The sequence below is a fragment of the Panthera tigris genome, chromosome C1, assembly GCF_018350195.1.
Source record: "Panthera tigris isolate Pti1 chromosome C1, P.tigris_Pti1_mat1.1, whole genome shotgun sequence".
Classification (NCBI taxonomy): Eukaryota; Metazoa; Chordata; class Mammalia; order Carnivora; family Felidae; genus Panthera; species Panthera tigris.
In genome coordinates, this window is record NC_056667.1 from 42006745 (window position 1) to 42022698 (window position 15954).

General features: G+C 40.4%; 1 protein-coding gene across 2 annotated transcripts in view; it reads left to right on the plus strand.

Annotated features, from left to right (window-relative positions):
- Nucleotides 1–15954, plus strand: part of GPX7 (glutathione peroxidase 7) — a 57639-nt gene that overhangs the window by 21807 nt on the left and 19878 nt on the right. For both annotated transcript variants that reach the window (XM_042997182.1, XM_042997181.1), the window contains one exon: nucleotides 5037–5112. The gene's annotated coding sequence lies outside the window, so the exon portion shown is untranslated. The remainder of the gene's footprint in view (nucleotides 1–5036; nucleotides 5113–15954) is intronic.

Below are 15954 nucleotides of genomic sequence, written 5' to 3' on the forward strand. Positions count from 1 at the left end.
GAAATTGTGGTTTATATACACAATGGAATACTACTTGGCAATGAGAAAGAATGAAATATGGCCTTTTGTAGCAACGTGGATGGAACTGGAGAGTGACATAAGTGAAATAAGTCATACAGAGAAAGACAGATAACATATGTTTTCACTCATATGTGGATCCTGAGAAACTTAACAGAAGACCATGGGGGAGGGGAAGGGAAAAAAAAAAGTTAGAGAGGGAAGGAGCCAAACCATAAGAGACTCTTAAAAACTGAGAATAAACTGACGGTTGATGGGGGGTGGGAGGGTGGAGAGGGTGGGTGATGGGCATTGAGGAGGGCCTGTTGGGATGAGCACTGTGTGTTGTATGGAAACCAATTTGACAATAAATTTCATATTAAAAAAAAAGTCTGTTTCTTTGGTTTGCCTCTTTCTCTTTTTTTTCCCCCTATGCTCATTTGTTTCTAAAACTCCACATAAGAGTGAAATCATATGGTATTTGTCTTTCTCTGACTGACTTATTTACACTTAGCATAACACACTCTAGCTCCATCCAAGTCATTGCAAATGGCAAGATTTCATTCTTTTTATGGCTGAGTAATATTCCATTGTGTATGTATACCACATTTTTTTAAAATTCATTCATTAGTTGATGGACCTTTGGGCTTTTTCCATAATTTGGCTATTGTAGACAATATGCTCTAAACATTGGGGCGCATGTATCCCTTCAAATTAGCGTTTTTATATTCTCTGGGTAAATACCTAGTATTTAGTAGTGCAGTTGCTGGATCATAAGGTAGTTCTATTTTTAACTTTTTGAGGAACCTCCATACTGTTTTCCAGAGTGGCTGCACCAGTTTGGATTCCTACCAACAGTGCAAGAGGGTCCCCCTTTCTCTACATCCTCGCCAGCACCTGTTGTTTCTTGTATTGTTGATTAAGCCATTCTGATAAGTGTGAGGTGATATTTCATTGTGGTTTTGATTTGTGTTTCCTTGATGATGAGTGACGTTGAGCATCTTGTCATGTATCTGTTAGCCATCTGTATGTCTTCTTTGGAAAAATGTCTATTCATGTCTTCTGTCCGTTTTAAACTTTTTAAAACATTTATTTATTTATTTATTTATTTATTTATTTATTTATTTATTTTGAGAGAGAGAGAGAGAGAGAGCATATACAAGCAGGGGAGGGGTGGAGAAAGAGGAAGAGGGAGAATCCCAAGAAGGCTGCACTCTGTCAGTGGGTAGCCCAACACAGGGTTCAATCTCAGGAACTGTGAGATCATGCTCTGAGCAGAAATCAAGAGTCATCATCGCTTAACCAGCTGAGCCACCCACGCACCCCGTCCATTTTTAATTGGATTATTTATTTTGAGGGTGCTGAGTTTTATAAGTTCTTTGTATATTTTGGATACTAACCCTTTATCAGATATGTCATTGAAAATATCTTCTCCTATTCGGTAGGTGGCCTTTGTATGCTTCTATGCTTTTTTTTTAAGAAATTTTTTTAAGTCTTATTTATTATTTTTGAGAGAGACAGAGACAGCGTAAGCAGGGGGAAGGCAGAGAGAGAGAGAAAGAGAGAGAGAACCCCAAGCAGCGTAGAGCCAGACGTGGGACTTGAACCATGAACTGTGAGATCATGACCTGAGTTGAAACCAACAATTGGATGTTCAACCAACTGAGCCACCCAGGCACCCCTAGACTTCCTTAATTTTTTTTTAAAGAATCTCTTTTATGTATGATGTATGTATGTATGTATATATTTATAAAGTAAGTTTTATGCCCAATGTGGGGCTTGAACTCACCATAACCAAGTCAAGAGTTGCATGCTCTCCTGACTAAGCCAGCCAGTCACACTTGCTTCCAGACTTTCAATGCATATTCATATCTGTGAACAATATGTTGTATTATTTTGCATCTTAAAACTCTTTATTTTTTTATATTTTTAAAGATTTTATTTTATTTTTAAATTTTTTTTAACGTTTATTAATTTTTGAGACAGAGAGAGACAGAGCATGAACAGGGGAGGGTCAGAGAGAGAGGGAGACACAGAATCTGAAACAGGCCCCAGGCTCTGAGCTGTCAGCACAGAGCCCGACACGGGGCTCAAACTCACGGACCGCGAGATGGTGACCTGAGCCGAAGTCGGACGCTTAACCGACGGAGCCACCCAGGCGCCCCTAAAGATTTTATTTTTAAGTAATCTCAACAACCAATGTGGGGCTTGAACTTCCAACGCCAAAATCAAGAGTCACATACTCCACCGACTGAGCCAGCCAGGTGCCCCAATTATTAACTCTTTAATTCAAAATAATTTAACATTTTATGGGGTGCCTGGGTGGCTCAGTTGGTTAAGCCTCTGACTTCGGTTCAGGTCATGATCTCACAGTTTGTGTGTTCAAGCCTTGCATCAGGCTGTCTGCTGTCAGCACAGAGCCTTCTTTGGATCCTCTGTCCCCCCACCCCCCCCACCCCCCACCCCCCCACCGCCCCCACCCCCCCCACCCCGCCTCTCTCTGCCCCACTTCTTCTCATGTTTGTTTGTTTTTCTCTCTCTCAAAAATAAACATTTAAAAATACAGTTTCAAAATAATTTAACATTTTAAATTTATAGAAGAGTTGCAAAAACAGTTTTTCTGAATATCTTACTCAGCTATGTTGTCATTTTAAATAAAAAAGCAACAGACAGACATTAAATTGAAAGAATTCAAGGAATCCAGCATCCTTCTTTAAATAACTTCTTAATGCTGCAATCCAGCTAATCAAGACATGAATGTAAGGAAAGAAAAGAAACTATAATAAAGGACTGATGATGAAAATGGAATCTACTTAAAACTGGAACTAAGCCTAAACAGCTAGATGAGTTATAGTTATAAAATAAAATGTAAATATTATGAATCTTGGCAAAGTAAAAATAATGAGCCACAAAAATTAGGCAGTAGAAGAGAGGAGATGGGGGAAGTATAATAGTATTAATCACACCATGATAGACAATAATAAGTTAATATTGTCTAACATTAAAATGTGTAGTTTTAAAAAAAATGACAATTCCAATTATTTTCATAATCTTTTAATAAATATAATTTATCACCTTTTTTGTTATTTTTATTAAGTTAACTTCAACAAGACCTTCTTATTAAATATTTTATTTCAAATATCTTGCTCAGTATGAGCCCTTTGAAATTATTTCAGGTATTGATTATGCTGTGTAAATACATATAGAAATGTCCACAATGATTTTCCCCATACATTAAAAATGCTATTTTGAGTGTTACAATTAAGGGTGATCTGTTACTTTCTTTCTTGTGTTTTTCTGTACTACTTGAATTTTTTATGAGTGTGGGTCATTATTTTTTTTTAAAGACTTTATTTTTAAGTAATCTTTACACCCAATGTGGGACTCGAACTTATAAGTCTGAGATCAAGAGTCACATTCTCTTGGGGCGCCTGGGTGGCTCAGTCGATTGAGCATCCAACTTTGGCTCAGGTAATGATCTCACAGTTTGTGGGTTCGAGTCCCCCATTGGGCTCTGTGCTGACAGCTCAGAGTCTGGAGCCTGCTTTGGATTCTGTATCTCCCTCTCTCTCTGCCCCTCCCCTGCTCAATAAAAATTAAGAAAAAAAAAAAAAAAGAGTCACATTCTCTACCAACTGAGCTGACGAGGCATCCCTGTATCATTATTTTTAAAGCATGATAAATTTCTACTCTAAAAAAGTAAAGAGAGAGGGAGTTTGGTTCTGAGGAAATACTCCCTAACTTTCGAGAGACAGATTCTTTCAAGAATACCAATAGTAATAGTTTTATTATTGAGTGCTTATGCTATTCCAAAGAGTTTTCATACAGTATCTTTATTACCCACCACAATTATAAAAGCTAGGCATGATAATGCCTAAATTACAGATGAAGCCTTTTGCCCAAAGTCATATATCCTGAAAAGGTCAAAATCAAGATGTGTACTCAGACCTCTCTGACCTCTCTGATTCTTTACATTGAACCACTTCTGTATCCATATAGGTAGGGTTAACTCATTATAATTAAACTTTCTCTTTGAATTTCTACAACCTTGGATTATTCTCTGGATGCTTGATGATGAAAGAGTGGGACACCCTCAAAAAGTCTGGAATCAAGGTTGCCCCTGAAATAAAATCTACTCTCCACAAATGAAATTAATCATCTGTAGGAAACTAAGAACCCATGTGTAAAACTGTGTCTGAGAGGTTTAGGAACATTCAGAACTCCAATCAACATGATCTAGGAGTATTCTGAAAGCTGCAGGCCTAGAAACTGACTGCTGTGTAATAACTGGAAACCACATCAATTGTAATATATCTTGTTTGGAAAACATCTATGTGAATGGAAAGGGAAGATGGTCAACCATGGAACCTTGAAAAAGGAAAGTCACAGAAGTGTCTCTCCAGGCAATGTCCTGTGTTGAGAAATCTTAGCTAAGCAACATAAACACCATGATTTCCTTGAAAGACCTAGAAAACAGCCCTTTGTTGCATGTTGGACTTGCCTTAGCAGCTTTTAAAATAAGACTCCAAAACAAAAATAAGGTAATTAATTAATTAATTAATTAGTTAATTAAGATTCCTATCTGGGCTTTAACACAGAGCAACTGAATCAGAATCTCAGTGGGTCCCTGGCATGAGTGCTTTAAAAATCTTTCTAGGTGGGGCGCCTGGTGGCGCAGTCGGTTAAGCGTCCGACTTTAGCCAGGTCACGATCTCGCGGTCTGTGAGTTCGAGCCCCGCGTCAGGCTCTGGGCTGATGGCTCGGAGCCTGGAGCCTGTTTCCGATTCTGTGTCTCCCTCTCTCTCTGCCCCTCCCCTGTTCATGCTCTGTCTCTCTCTGTCCCAAAAATAAATAAAAAACGTTGAAAAAAAAAATTTTTTTTTTAAATAATAATAAATAAATAAATAAATAAAAATCTTTCTAGGTGATTCTAATTTGCAATCAGCGTTGAGAAACAGCTGAAGTGAGTAGAGTGTCCAAACTCATTGACAGAGGGGACCTCTCTTGAGATTGACTCATACCCTTTGCTTTAATTCCAGGCCTACTCAGCTACTCTCCAATACTTGGCTTCCCGTGTAGCATGTTTGGAGGGAGAAAGTGCACGGATCTTCTGATGTGAGTGTTCTGGCCTGCTTTGCAAATTAAACTGTCTTTGCAAATAATTTTTTTACGATGAATAAATGGACTTCTGGTTTATGCATGTTACACTGAGCTTTGTTAATGTATGTTTGAGGATATGTCTCTATCTGAGAGACATATCCATTCTTTATGTGCCACAAAATCAGGGTTCCTGAGACGGTCAGGATCGTAGACAATGGTAATGTCAGTCTATGGGAATGAGTCTGAGTGCCCATCTGACCTTCTCCAGGAACACATCCTTTGCCCTACTACAGACCTATTTTTCTCCACAGCCAGATTATAACATCTTTAAGAGCACAGACCATGGCTTCCTTTTTTTTTTTTTTTTTAATCTCCTACTTATGCCTAGTACACAGCTGGGAAGTTTTAGAAACTTCCAAAAGAGATTAGGAATATTAATGAAGGATAGAATGTATGTAAATACTCTTACTCATGGAAACTTGTGTTCAGTCTCTGTTCTCAGACCGAAAGGCTGAGGCACCCAGGCAATGGTGTCCACAGTTCTGGGTTGGATGCCAGGTGCCAAGCAAGGTACCTCATAGCTGAGGCTTTGAAAACAGGGGCCTGGGACAGTAAGAGGGAGGACAGAATTCCTAGCTAGCTAAAACTCCTTTGTTCTTCAGGTCTCAGACATCATTTTTCCCAGAATATTTTCTCTGATTTCTCCTGATTCCTTTATGCTAGCCAGTTCCTCTTCTCTGTAATCCCACAGCCTGCTCTGCTTTTCCTCTATCATGGCCATTATCACAGTGCATTCAAACTGCCCATTCACACTATACCAGACTTGGAACTCTTAAAAGTAGATGCTAGTCACTTTTGTGGGTTTTTTTTTTTTTAAATGTTCATTTATTTTTGAGAGAGAGAGCAAGTGCACTAGTAGGGGAGGGGAAGAGAGAGACAGAGACACAGAATTTGAAGCAGGTTCCAGGCTCTGAGCTGTCAGCACAGAGCCTGACGTGGGGCTCGAACTCACGAACCGTGAGATCATGACCTGAACCAAAGTCAGACACTTAACTGACTGGGCCACCCAGGGGCCCCAATGCTGGTCACCATTGTATTCCCAAGGCATGATCTTAAAAGTTCAATAAGATGTGCCTGGTTGGCTTGCTTACTTAAAAATTTTTAAAAATTTTAAAATTCAATAAATATTTGTTGGGGCGCCTGGGTGGCTCAGTCGGTTAAGCGTCCGACTTCAGCTCAGGTCACGATCTCTCGGTCCGTGAGTTCGAGCCCCGCGTCGGCCTCTGGGCTGATGGCTCAGAGCCTGGAGCCTGCTTCCGATTCTGTGTCTCCCTCTCTCTCTGACCCTCCCCCATTCATGCTCTGTCTCTCTCTGTCTCAAAAATAAATAAAATGTTAATAAAATAAATAAATAATAAAATAAAATAAATATTTGTTGAGTATAGTGGACACTTGTAATTCTGAGTGATGCATGTCTGAACCTCTTCCTTATGTTAAGAGACTCCTCAATCGGTTAAGCATCTGACCTCAGCTCAGATCATGATCTCGCGGTTTGTGGGTTTGAGCCCTGCATCAGACTCTGTGCTGACAGCTCTGAGACTGAAGGCTGCTTCAGATTCTGTGCCTCGCTCTCTCTGCCCATTCCCCGCTCGTGCTCTCTCTCTCTCTCTCTCTCAAAAAATGAATAAACTTTTCATTTTTTTTTTAATTAAAAAAAAAGAGAGACTCCTTATGTGTCTTGATGGAAGACAGACCCTAATATAGAAGCAGAAAACACAAGATGCTTGTTTTCCTACCCTCTCTTGCAGGTAGGCAAGGGCATGTGTCGCCCAATCAGATACACTTGCCCCAAATTTTGAATCAGGAGCTGGTGATCCAGAAGGGGCCATAGAGTATTCATTCTAGTGGCAAAGTGGGAGTAGCAGCAGGCATGCCAAGTTTTCAGGGAGCAGTGCAGGAACCAGAGAGGGCAGTGTCACTGGTCATGGCAGTGATACCATCATCAGACTGGTTTGGTGGTGTGGTTTGAAATGTAGGCTGGTTACTCACTGCCTCACCTCTCTCATTCCTGCCTGATTTCCAAGGCTTCCCTGTGATTCTGTGAAATCCCCAGTGCCTTTTAAGTCATTTTTTCCCCCCGAAATCAGTGAGAGTCCGTTTCTGTTGCTTATTACTTAGAACCCTATTATGGACTGAATTGTGTCTCTTCTCTCCCATCAAAATTCCTATGTTGAAGCCCCAACCCCTAGTACCTCAGAATGTGACTATATCTGGAGATAGGGACTTTAAAGAGGTGATTATGTTAAAATGAGGTCATTATGATAAGCCTAATCCATTCTGATTGGTGTCCTTATGAGAAAAGGAAATTTGGACACGGAGAGATACTCGAGGCACACATGCACAGAGAAACAACCATGTGTAGATACAGTGAGAAGGCAGCCACCTGTAAGCCATGCGGAGAGGTCTCTGGAGTAACCAAACCTGCAGATACCTGATCTTAGACTTCTTACCTCCAGAACTGGGAGAAAATAAATTTCTGTTGTTTAAGGCACCCAGTCTGTGGTATTTTATTATGGCAGCCCTTGAAAATTCTGATAGAAATTCTGACTGAATTTAGTGACTGATCAAACAACAAGATTGGAAGATGGAAAGAAGATTATTATATGTAAATGGAGCAAGACAAGAAGGAAGAGTCAAGGTGTGAAACCAAGCAGGACCCTAAGTAAGAATGGACTAGAAGGTACAAGCAGCAGTAGGAAAGGAAGCCTAGAGGAATTCCCCAACTCCAATGGAAGTGTTTCTATGGGCCCCAAGACTGAGGGTCTCAGAACAAAGACCTAATCTCTAGCAGAAAGAACCTGGATTTCAGCAGCGAAGACCTGGGTTCAAAATCTCATCCCATCCTTTGCTTCATATGTGATTCTGAGCAAATTACTGCAACTTTCTGAGCCACAGTTTTCTCTTTAGAGGGAAAGTGAAAAAGGGTGCCTGGGTAGCCCAGTTAGTTAAGCATCTGACTTTGGCTCAGGTCATGATCTCGTGGTCTGTGAGTTCAAGCTCCGCATTGGGCTCTGAGCTGACAGCCTGGAGCCTGCTTCGGATTCTGTGTCTCCTTCTCTGTTTGCCCCTCCCCTGCTCACACTCTGTCTCTCTCTCTCTCTCAAAAATAAATAAACATTAAAAAAAATTGTAAAGGAAAATGAAAAAAAAGACCTATCTCATATAGTTGTTAGGATTAAACTAAGCAAGAATGTATATGTAAAGCTACTTAGGATTTAATAAATGTTAGCGTATTTCTCCTTTTTCTTTTGGGCTAGAGGAAGAGAGAAGTAAAGACCCAGTCAGGAGAAGTCTGAATATCTTCTGGAACCAAAGTGCAATGTTCAGAGTGTGATGAGCTCAGACATGGTCTGGGTAGGCGCTTTGGGTGGCAAGAAGCTCCAATTTAGCAGGTGGAAATGGCAGCCAGTCTAGGCAGCAAATGACATTGAAAAGAGTCTGATAGGAGCAATGCTGTAGTTCTAGGTTATCATTCTATTCCCAGCTATATGCCAGCTAGTGGCTGAAATAAGGAGCAGGATCCATCTCTACTCCCTACCCAGGTTAGGATTAGCAGGATTTATGCAGGCTGACAACCCCAGGACAGGTGTATTAAGTAGGAGAACTGCAGCTGAAGACTGGTTGTACAAACTGGACCAGTCTAGCCTATGCCAAACCAGGTCTAATTCTTGGTCCCACATGCTAGTAGAGGTAAGGCAGTCTACCCCTACATTGGTTAGGCAGGACTGGCTCAAAAACTGGGCAGAACTGACCCTTTGGCTCCAGGGTATAATGTTAATAATAATTATAATTTATTAGTGATTACCGTGTGCCATGATTTTCACATATCTTTTCTCTTTACCTCATTACAACCCAGGGAGGTGGAACTGTTATTTCCAAAAAATATATATATATATATATATTTTTTTTTTTTTCAGAAAAAGAAATTGAGTTTCAGAGATGGTAGGCAACCTGTACAAAACTATATAGTTTATAAGTGGTAGGGCCAGGAATTTAATAAATTTCAAAGTTTGCTTACTGAAGAAAAGAAGAGGTTTCAGTTGTTGGCAATGCAAAGAAATTTCTAAGGAATTTTCTAATATTCCAACAGATCCCTTACAAGTACAGTATACCTCCTAGTATCTCAATATGGGGCCCAGATTCAAACCTTTGATACTTCTACCAGAAACCCACATAACAGAGGGCAGCCCTGTGGAATATTTTCCACAGGAAGCATCTGCCCAAATATTTCGAAGCCTGCAAAGTGTCCCAAGAGGAAAGGGGGAAAGCTGAGGCCAATCACAAACACCGTGGTTAAGTCCAGGTACCAGGTGGACTGAAGCAGAGAGAAAATGCAGGCTTCCTGCTTTCCACTCCCTCTGGAAGCATGTTCTAGTAAAATAAACTCTTTCCAAGACTCAGGTTCCTAGGTTAGTGATCTGGTTTTCTTCTAATAGGAAGTGAGCTGTCTCTCAATCAGGGAGTGGAGGAGGGGGAAATTATTGCCAATTATACTAAATACGTTAGGAGGGAAGATTCAGACATTTTATGTCTTTACAATTAAAAGACCTCCACTTTATTCTTTTTTTTCCCTTTCTCCCCGCCCCCTGTCCCCCCACAACCTCCACTTTATTCTTAGAGTCAATTACCCCAGCCATAGGACAGACATTCTTTCTTTGAGTGTTTACAAGAGAATCAATTTTAAAAGATTTTTTATAATCCTTTTTTGTTTAAAGAAACGGACATAATAGAAAGGATTGAGTCCCTGCCAAGAAAAGGCTTTCTGAACCTTCTTTGGCTCAGATCGACAACACTTTAAGGTCTTTCAATAAACCAAGTCATTGGCCCCAGATAGAAAATTGCTACCAGGGAAGAAGAATTTTTGTTTAATGGGATGTCTTTGAGTTAAATTAGAGCCCATAATCACCCTGAATGTATTATTCAGACTCTTTTTTTTTTCAGACTCTTTTTTTTAATCCGCTCCTTTTATTTTTTTAAATTGAAGTATAGTTGACATACAATGTTACATTAATTTCAGGTGTACAACATAGTGACTTGACAACTCTCTAATGTTATGTTATGCTCACCACAAGTGTAGCTACAATCTGTCACCACACATTATGACAATCCCATTGACTTTATTCCTATTCTATACCTTTCATCCTTGTGACTTATTCATTCCATAACTGGAAGCCTGTTTCTCTCACTCCCCTGTACCCATTTTGCTCATCCCCTACTCCCCTCCCCTCTGGTGACCACCAGTTTGTTCTCTGTATTTATTAGTCTGTTTCTGCTTTTTTGTTTGTTCATGTTTTGTTTTTTAGATTCTACATGTATGTAAAACAATATGGTATTTGTTTTGACTGATTTCACTCAGCATAATACTTTCTAGATTCATCCATGTTGTCCCAAATGGCAAAAGCTCATTCTTTTTTTAATAGCTGAATAATATTCCATTTATATACCACATCTTCTTTATCTATTCATCTATTGATGGACACCTAGGTTTCTTTTTTTTTTTAACTTGTTTTATTTTTTATTTTTTTAAATTTACATCCAAATTAGTTAGCATATAGTGCAACAATGATTTCAGGAGTAGATTCCTTAGTGCCCCTTACCCATTTAGCCCATCCCCCCCTCCCACAACCCCTCCAGTAACCCTTAGTTTGTTCTCCATATTTACGAGTCTCTTCTGTTTTGTCCCCCTCCCTGTTTTTATATTATTTTTGTTTCCCTTCCCTTATGTTCATCTGTTCTGTGTCTTAAAGTCCTCATATGAGTGAAGTCATATAATATTTGTCTTTCTCTGATTGACTAATTTCACTTAGCATAATACCCTCCAGTTACATCGACATAGTTGCAAATGGAAAGATTTCATTCTTTTTGATTGCCAAGTAATACTCCATTGTATATATATACCACATCTTCTTTATCCACTCATCCACCGATGGACATTTGGGCTCTTTCCATACTTTGGCTATTGTTGATAGCGCTGCTATGAACATTGGGGTAAATGTGTCCTTTTGAAACAGAACACCTGTATCCCTTGGATAAATGCCTAGTAGTGCAATTGCTGGGTCGTAGGGTAGTTCTATTTTTAGTTTTTTGAGGAAACTCCATACTGTTTTGCAGAGTGGCTACACCAGCTTGCATTCCCAGCTAGGTTTCTTCTATATCTTGGCTATTGTAAATAATGCTACAACAAACATAGGGGTGCATATATCTTTTTGGATTAGTGTTTTCATTTTCTTTGGGTAATGCAAGTACTGGGTCATATGGCATTTCTATTTTTAATTTTTTTCTCTTTTTAATTTTTTGAGGAACTTCCATACTGTTCTCCACAGTGTTTGTACCAATTTATATTCCAACCCACATTGCACAGGGTTCTTTTTTCTCCACATCCTTACCAACACATATTATTTCTTGTTGTTTTGATACTAGTCATTCTGATAGGTGTAAGGTTATATTTCATTGTGGTTTTGATTTACATTTCCATGATGATTAGTGATGTTGAGAATCTTTTCATATGTTTGTTAGCCATCTGTATATCTTCTTCAGAAAAATGTCTATTCAGGTCTTCTGTCCATTTTTTATTATTTTATTTTAGTTTTTAAAACTTTATTTTAGAGCAAGCAAGAGAGAGAGCATGGGGGGGGGGGGAGCAGAAGGAGAGAGAGAATTTTAAGCAGGCTATATCCCATGAGCCTGGGATCATGACCTGAGCTGAAATCAAAAGTCAGACGCTCAACTGACTGAGCCACCCAGCTGCCCCTTCTGTCCATTTTTTAAATCAGATTATTTAATTTTTTTGGCATTGCATTGTATAAGTTCTTTATATATTTTGGCTATTAACCCCTCATCAGATATATAATTTGTAAATATCTTCTCCCATTCAGTAGGAGAAGATTCATCACACTCATTCTCCATGTGCCAGGCATTGTACCAGGCACTGAGGAGCCAAAGGTATTAATCCATCCTGATCCTTGTTCTCCAAGGACATCTCCTGTGTGGGGAGATGAAATCACACTCAGAGATAGAATGAAAAGACAATGGGGAAAGTGGGAAGGTCTAAAGGGGACTGAGCATGTAACACTGAGTTAGAGGGTTGTAAATTGGAATTTGGGGTCCCTGAGTGGGAGGCACAGTGCTTCATCTCTCAGTGATGAGAGGAAAATAAGCCTCTTTCATCTGGGGTTGGAAGGGAATCATCTTTTCCTTGTTTTTCTTTTCCTATCCCTTCTCTTCAACCACTGCCATACACCTATCTGCCCATTCATGCAACTAGCATTTACTATGCACTGAGTAGGGGTACCTGAGTGGCTCAGTTAAACATCAACTCTTGATTTCAGCTCAGGTCATGACTTCATGGGGATCGTGAGATGAGCCCCATATTGGGCTCTGCACTGGGATTCTCTCTCTCCCCCTCTCCCCCGTCTCTCTGCCCCTCCCCTGTGCTCTCTCTCTCTCTCTCTCTCTCAAAACAAACAAACATTGGGGAAAAATAAAACTATGTGCTGAGTATTATGCTAGGCACGTCATACACATTTTTCCACTCATCTTTCACAGAAGCCTTGTGAGGATGGAAGTATTGCTTCACTTGACCATTGGGAAACTGAAGGCAAGGAAGTTTAAGGTCATATGGCTAATACCTGATTCAAATGATATCTGCCCCTTGTCTGTCCCTGAAAGCCTGTGCACTCTTCACTATACTCAAAAGCTAAAGAGTTCTGAGAGATGTATTAGATAGGATCCCTGCCCCTGAGCAGCACATAGTTCAGTGGAGAAGAAAGACATATAAAGAGTTTGTTAATTCCTTCAGTCATTCAACAACACTTACTAATTGCCACTGTTTGCTGTCACAAAGCAGAATCAGACATAGTCTCCTGGTCTTTAGGAGAATAGACAAAACATTACAGTTTAGATAAATGATAATATAATGTAATGAATCTTCTAAGAAAAGACATTGTAAGGCTTCAGGAAATAGGAAAGGATGCAAGTCTCCCTGGGATAATTGGGAGCAGTTCCACAAGGACAGGGGACATGTTTGAGTGGAAAAGAGGAATGTGCAGGAATTTGCCACAAGAAGCTCCTTCCAGTCTAAATGCACCAGGCTGCCTCTGAGCTTTTACACATGTTGACCCCCTAATTAGACCAGTTCCCTGCTCCCCTTTCCTGAACTGGTTCACCCCACACACGTTTCTGGCATCTGTTTGGAAGATACTTCCTCCTGGAAGCCTTCCTTCACGTGCCCTTTTTCCTTCCTTCATCTGGACTAAGACTTATTGCCATGGTTTCCCATAGAACTGTGTGCATATGCAAATGTTAGAGAGGGACAGCACTTTTGTTTATTGTGTAAGGAACAGTGAGAAATTCAGTGTGGTTGAAGTATAGGGTACATGGCTCAACCAAGAAATATTTGTGGAATGAATTATTGAATGAATACTTTAGAGAACTATAATTTCACCCAGAAAAGTAGGCATTATCAAATCTCTCCTAAATGTACACATCCAGACATTTGAACTGTCCCTATCACATTCCCCTTATCTTTACCTGGTCTTCTTCTCATTGTTCAAAACATCCCTTTGTCCTAGAATCCTTTCCTGACAACTCTCCTCTGTTCTTCCAGTCTGAGTCAAGTGCTTACCACTCTGTTGTGCCTTTCTGGGATCAGTGAAGTCAGGAGACAGGCTCTGGAGTCCTGCTGCTGCTGCTCTCTGGATCAAAGCACACTAACTGAAACTCCATATAAGAAATTGGATGGAACCTTCAAGATTATCCCTTTTCTGACAGGGAAGTGGTCTCCTAGCCTTATATGTTTTGTTTGTTGCTGAAGCACCTACTCCATGGAAGGCTTTGATGGGAATGGCAGCAATGTGACCCATGGATTCTTGGATCTCTCCACCTGATGACTTGTGGGCACCCCAAATTTAACTCGTCCAAAATCAAAATACTGGAAAGGTCTCGGGTTTTTGAATCAGAAAAACCTGGGTTTAGCTCTGCACTTTACTTGCTATGTGGACATTGGGCAAGTTATTTCAAATCTCTGAACCTTAGTTTCCTCAACTGACAGCCCAAAGGTTTTGGAATAGGGGAGTGCTATGGTCTATGCTTGTTTTAGAAAGATCTATCCTGCAGCTGTGTGGGGGATGGGCTGGAGGGGCAAAACCAGAGGCAGTTCAGAGGCTGCTGAATAGAAGTGTTTCTAATTACCTCAGCCTCGGCCTCCATTGCACACTCTCCACTGTGACCCCAGAGCCAACCTCATGCTGTTGCCTAGCAACTCACCTGCATCACCCAGGGATCTGAAGCTGGGGCCCCACTGACGATGGGGAAATGGCCAGTTTAATTACAAAGTCTCAGGGGAATCATGCATCCGTTCATTCCTCAAATACTCACTGGGCTCCCACCAAGTGCCAGGCCTTGGGCTAGCTATTGGAGATTTAGAGATTAATAAAACACTGTCTCTTTCCTCAAAAAAACTCATAATGTAACAGAATGGATAATCAAATGACCTATGATGAGTGAAAGAAGCTAGATAGAAAAAGATATATTGTTTGGTCACAGGCTAAGTCACTGAAGAGTATTTAAACAAAGGAGAACCATGATCAGATTTTTGTGTGAGAAAGATAATTCTGGTTTCTCTGTGGAAAATTGCATTGGATTGGATGGGGAGAAAGTGGAGGCAGGGAGACCAAGGAGAAAGCTGCTCCAGGAGTCCAAATGAGAGACACTGAGGCCTAATTGAGGATAGAGGCTAAGGAGAGGAAGGGAAGATTTTTAGAAATCAATGACACTTGGGTACCTGGGTGGCTTAGTTGGTTGAGTGTCCAACTCTTGATTTTGTTCAGTTCACGTCATTATCCCAGGGTTGTGGGATTGAGCCCAGCATTGGGCTCCATGCTGAGCATGGAACCTGCTTAAGATTCTCTCTCTTTCTCTCTCTCTCTCTCTCTCTCCCCCTCTGCCCCTCTCCCTGGTTCGCCTGCTCTCTCTCTCTCAAAAACAAAACAAAACAAAACAAAACAAAACAAAACAAAACAAAACAGGCTGGGTGGCTCAGTAGGTTAAGCATCTGACTTCAGATCAGGTCATGATCTTATGGTTCATGAGTTCAAGCCCCGTGTCGGGCTCTGTACTGACAGCTCAGAGCCTGGAGCCTGCTTTGGATTCTGTGTCTCCCTCTCTCTCTCCGCCCGTCTCACACTCACACTCTGTCTCTGTCTCTCAAAAATCAAATAAACGTTGAGAAAAAAAGAAAAAAGAAAGAAATCAATAACACCTATCTGCTTTACATTTTACATACACTGTTAGAAATAAAATCCCTCCAAAAGGCAGAAATTATAGTATTTTATTTTATTTTAAATTTATTTATTTATTTTTGAGAGAGAGAGAGAGAGAGAGAGAAAGCAAGAATGAGTCGGGTAGGGGCAGAGAGACTGGGGGAAAGAGAATCTCAAGCAGGCTCCACACTGTCAGCACAGAGCCCAATGAGAGGCTTGAACTCACAAACCATAAGATCATGCCCTGAGTAGAAACCAAGAGTCTGACACTTAACCAACTGAGCCATCCAGGAGCCCCTATTTTATTTTATTTTTAAATTTTAAGTGCAGATAGTTGAGGTCAATGTATTACTCAGTTGTCTTCTTTGGCCTTGAAGGCCTGTCTCTTATTCATTCGTTCATTCATTCATTCATTTATTTATCCTCTCTCCCTCTCTCTCTCTCTTTTTTTAACATAGTCTCTACACCCAACATGGGGCTTGAACTCATGATCAAAAATTGCATGCTCTCTGAACTGAGCCAGCCGGATGCCCCTATC